The following is a 5,316-nucleotide window of genomic DNA, read 5'->3' as shown; positions in this document are numbered from 1 at the left end:
TAGTATGTCAGGAACTGTGAGGCTAGCTCAGGATAGGACAGGGTTCATAGGGTCTCTATGGGTTGTACTTGATTCGACAGCACGTAACAATTAGAAGATGATGTATGTTGTTGGTAACTGCTTAGCGTGAGCCCCTAACTCACGTGGGCCCCAGTGAATGTGGTTGTTGTGTGTCGTCAAGTAGGAACCAGTGAATGTGGTTGTTGTGTGTCGTCAAGTAGGAACTGACAACTAGCTGACCTTCCAGCGGATTTCCAGAGGCCGTAAATCACATGGGAGGGGATTGCCCATCTTTCTCCCTTGGAGCAACTGGTGGATTCGAACCACCTGCCTTTGGGATGGCAGTGCAGTTTCTTATCTCTAGTCCAACAGAGCTCCCTGGCCGGATGCATCGTGGAAGGAAATGCTACTCCATCTGGAACTATCCCCATGCTAGGTGGGTGGTTTTGTGCACAGCTTGATAACTTTAAATTTGCCCCAAGATGGCAAGAGATTGAAGAAGGAGACTGGCAACTCCATGATGGCAATGGAGGGGTTTTATTAAGGCGTTACTTACTCGAGTCTCCCAGTGCCCCAGAGGCGGGCAGGGAGGGAGTTTTGTATCTCTGGTGAACAAAGGTGGCCTGGAGCCCAGGCCCCAGTGACCGGGCACATGCTGGATGCAGGGCAGCCTTTCCGCATATTCTCTTAACTCTTCACTCAGCTGAGATCAGCAGGGTCTCAAACTATTGTATTACGTGGTCAGAGTTAACTTGAGGGCATCCATCTAATGCGGAAGATCCTGCCCCCCTGCGCTAGTTCTTCAGAGGGGGTAACCTCAGAAACAGAGGGTTTGAATTTTTTTTTAATTTTTTAAAATTTGTTAAAAAATTATTATTCATTTCAATGAAAATTTACAGAGACTTAGGATTTCCATTCATTCATTGTTGCACTTTTCTCCCCTCTCAACCCTCCCCCCCAGTACACTACCCTCTTGGAAAAGGACAAGAAAAATTATTTCATTATTTTACAATCCCTCCCCACAGGTCCACTCCACATGCAGCCTTCGCTCTGGACTCCTGTCATGACAAAAATACTTAATCACATCTCTCTTTTAAACAGTTTTCTCCCTCATCTGTCTCAATGCAATATATATTCTTGAACCCATCTTTCTCAGTCTCCCCCAACCCGGAGGTCAGTCCTGTATTACAGCAGTGGCACCATGCAGTATTTGTCCTTTTGTGACTGAGATACTTCACTCAGCATAATGTCCTCCAGGGTCACCCATTTTGAATAATATTGCATGAGTTCCTTGTTTTTCAATGCAGCGTAGTATTCCATTGTGTGAATATACCACAGCTTCTCTATCCATTCATTTATTGATGGGCACTTAGGTTATTTCCAACTTTCTACTATTGTGAACAAAGCCATGATAAACATGGGTGTGCATATATCTGCTTGGGTGGCAATTGTAGTCTCTTTGGGGTATATTCCCAGTAGTGGAATTGCTGGATCAAATGGTATCTCTATACACTTCACAGAGCCCAGGCTAGACAGCCCACAACACAGGCCAGAGACAAATTTCGTTGATGGTGTAGAGAGGCCTCCAGGGGTGGAAGCTAGGGAGCCCTGATGGCTTACTGCTTAAGGGATTCAGCTGTCAACTCACAGGCAGGCAGTTTGAATCCACCAGCTGGTCCTCAGGAGAAAGATGGGCAACCTCCTCCCGTATGGTTTATGGTCTCTGAAAAATCCACTGAAGGGCTGGCTATGAGTTGTTCTGACTCAACGGCAATGAAAAGAAGAAAAAGGGATAGGTTACATCTGACAATGGGAAGCTGTGCTATCCCTGTGACTAGTGAGAACTGAGGTCTGACTGCTGGTATCCAGGACGATGGAGCTCTGGTGACATAAAGCAGATGCAGAGCAGAGGGAATAAACCCAAGCGATAAGGCGAGGGCAGCCAGCTAAACGGGTCTAAGAGAGGGGAGGTTTGTTACTTTTGTGAAAAGCCTGGCCATTTTAATAAGAACGATTGCTTAAAACGCAAGGGACTACTACGCTCTTGATGTAAATCTCAAGACAGCTAAATCTCGTCTCCCTGAGACATACTTGATGTTGTTAGGGGCTTGGTGACAGAAATGAGGCTGGAAATAGGATGATTGAATTCTGTATTTACAATGATTTGTTCTTTAAAAATACTTCTTTTAGAGAGCAGCGGGCAGGGCCCTCAGTTGGCCGCAGAGGGCGGAGGTCACAGTGGGATGGCAGGCTGAGAGGTCGCTGGGCGGCAGGCAGTGCAGGCCTGATGGTGAACCATTATGATGGCCGCCCAAGGAGAACCCCAAGTCCAGTTCAAACTCGTGTTGGGGGGTGATGGTGGTACTGGAAAAATGACGTTTGTGAAACGTCATCTGACTGGTGAATTCAAGAAGTATGTAGCCACCTTGGGCATGGAGGTCCGTCCCCTCATGTTCCACACCAACAAAGGACAGACTAAATTCAATGTGTGGGATACAGCTGGCCAGGAAAAATTTGGGGGACTGAGGGATGCCTATTATATCCAAGCCCAGGGTACCATTATAATGTTTGATGTAACATCAAGAGTTACCTACAAGAACGTCCTAACTGGCATAGGGATCTGGTTCGGGTATGTGAAAACATCCCCACTGTGTTGTGTGGCAACGAACTGGACATTAAGGACAGGAAAGTTAAGGCAAAATCCATCGTTTTTCACCGAAAGAAGAATCTTCAGTACTATGAGATTTCTGCCAAAAGTAACTATAACTTTGAAAAGCCCTTCCTTTGGCTTGCTAGAAAACTGATTTGAGACCCTAACTTGGAGTTTGTTGCCATGCCTGCTCTTGCCCCACCAGAAGTTGTCATGGACCCAGCTTTGGCAGCACAATATGAGCACGATTTAGAGGTTGCGCAGACAACTGCTCTCCCGGACGAGGATGACGGTCTGTGAGAGAATGACGCTGGAGCCCAGCGTCAGAAGTCTAGTTTTATAGGCAACTGTCCTGTGATGTCAGTGGTGCCGCCTGTTTGCCACTTTGTTATCTAGCAGAAGATGTGCTAATCTTTGGGATGCTGAAGGAGAGATGAATAGGCTTCAAAGTGAGTGTGGCAGTTAAAAAAAAAACCCTTCATTTTTTTGGACCTGCATATTTAGCTGTTTTGGAAGGCAGTTTCCTGCTTGAGTTTCAAATACAAGACTGCTACAGTCAAATCACAATATTCTGTGGTAAAATCTCATTTGTTACTGTCATTCTCATTCTTTTCATTTAGAACCAGAATAAAGTTGTATTTCAAATATCTAAAAAAAAATACTTTTTTTAAAAAGACACAGCAACAATTTTACACATGGATCTCAGCTGATGGGGTGCATAAGTATCAGATTGACTATATTTGTGGAAGAAAACATTGGAGAAGCTCCGTATTAGCAGTCAAGTCTAGGCCAGGGGCGTACTTGGATCAGACCATCAATTACTCAAGTTCAAGTTGAGAACATAGCTGCTACAGTTTATAAATCTGCATAGCCTTTCTGACTTTGTCTCAGAGGTAAAGCACTGATGACTCCCTTTTGGGAAAAGAAGGTGAAGAAGTGGGAGAAGAAAGGGGGGGGGCGGCTTCTAGTGGAAGGCAGGACCAGGGCCAAAATTCCCTGGAGACTGGGCTAAAGCCTGTGCTTCTGAGAGAGAGGGGGATAGGGCCGATCCAGGCAGCCCTGTTGGTTATAGTTTGCTGTGGCAGAGTCATGTAGGACGATAGGCAAGCCTATCATTGAACACGAGACGCACACCCTGCCCTGTTCACTCCATCTCTGATATTCCGTTACAGTCACGCTGTCAATCAATCCGTCTTTTTTTTAATTTTTATTGTATTATTTTTACATGTACCGTCAAATCCGATCTGACTGGTACAGGAGGAGATTGCCTCCTCCTTCTCCAGCAGAGCATCTGGTGGATTTGAATCACGTACCTCTGGGATTGCAGTACAGCATCTTGCCACTAGGCCACCAGAGCTTCCTTTCAATCCGTCTTTTTAAGGGTCTTCCTCTTTCTCGCTGACCCTCTGCTTTTTCCAGCATGATGTTTTTTCCCAAGGACTAGCCTTTCCTGACATGCCCATAGTATGTGAGGTGAAGTATCACCATCTTTGCCTTTAAGGAGTTCTCTGGTTGCACCTCCTCCAAGCGAGACAAACAAGTTGTTGGTTTTTGGTTTTGTTTTGGTTTTTGTTTTTTTGCAGTTCACAGTATATTCAATACTCTTCTCCAGCACCACAATTCAAAGACGTCAATTTTTTTGTCTTCCTCATTATTTGTCCAGCTTTCAGATACACAGGAAACAACTTAAAATGTCATTGCTTAGCTCAGACATTCCTTAGTCTTTAAACTGACATCCATGTTCTTTATCACTTTGGCAAGGTTCTTGACAGCAGATTTCCCCAGGGCAACACATCTTTGATCTTGAAACTATATCCTCCGTTGAGGAAATAGTATTATTTCTCATGAGTGTTCTGCTAACAGTTATCATTGTTGTTATGTGTCATCAAGTCAAATCGTCTGTCTACAACTCATAGTGACCCTACGTACAATAGCTCTGAAGCCTGCCCTGTCATAAGCCAGTCTCATTGACTCCAACACACCTACTTCCATTACCGCAGTTACTGTGTCAATCCATCTCATCTAAGGTCTTCCTCTCATGCACTGTCCCTCCACCTTTCCAAACATGAAGCATGATGTCCTTCTCCAAGGATAGATCCCTCCTGGCCATGTGCAAAGTACATGAGATGGAGCTTCAAAATCCTAGCCTCCAAGGAGACATTTGGCTTCACCTTCTCCAAGACAGACGTGTTTTGTTTTCTTGGTGGTCCATGGTATGTTCAAGACTCTTCCCCAGCACCATAACTCAAAGACATTGATTCTTCTTCTGTTATACTTAGTCATTGTCCAGCTCTCTGATGCAGAGCAAGTAATTAAAAAGACCATGGATTAGGCGCACCTTAGTCTCTAGACTGACATCATTTCTTCTCAGTAGAGTGAAACTCATTTATCACTGCCTTGGACCTGCTGGACGGAAAAAGAATGGCTCAGACTGAACTTGCACCTCAGCTCAGCTCATTTCATCAAAGAAAAATCTATTTGCTGAGGAAACAGATTTAAGTATCCATGTCATCAATTTGCAGACTTCCTTTTCACACAGTATGCAGAAAATAACTGCTGTTCTTGGCTTTTTGCAACTACAGTGTCGGTGGGTTTTCTCCTACAACAAGCCTTCACAAGCCAATGGAGGGTTAGTTACTAGAGTCTAAAATGCCCATTAGACTCTC

The sequence above is a fragment of the Elephantulus edwardii genome, unplaced genomic scaffold (genome assembly GCF_000299155.1).
Source record: "Elephantulus edwardii isolate Elephantulus edwardi_28Jun2011 unplaced genomic scaffold, EleEdw1.0 scaffold00045, whole genome shotgun sequence".
Classification (NCBI taxonomy): domain Eukaryota; kingdom Metazoa; phylum Chordata; class Mammalia; order Macroscelidea; family Macroscelididae; genus Elephantulus; species Elephantulus edwardii.
This window is presented reverse-complemented; position numbering follows the sequence as displayed.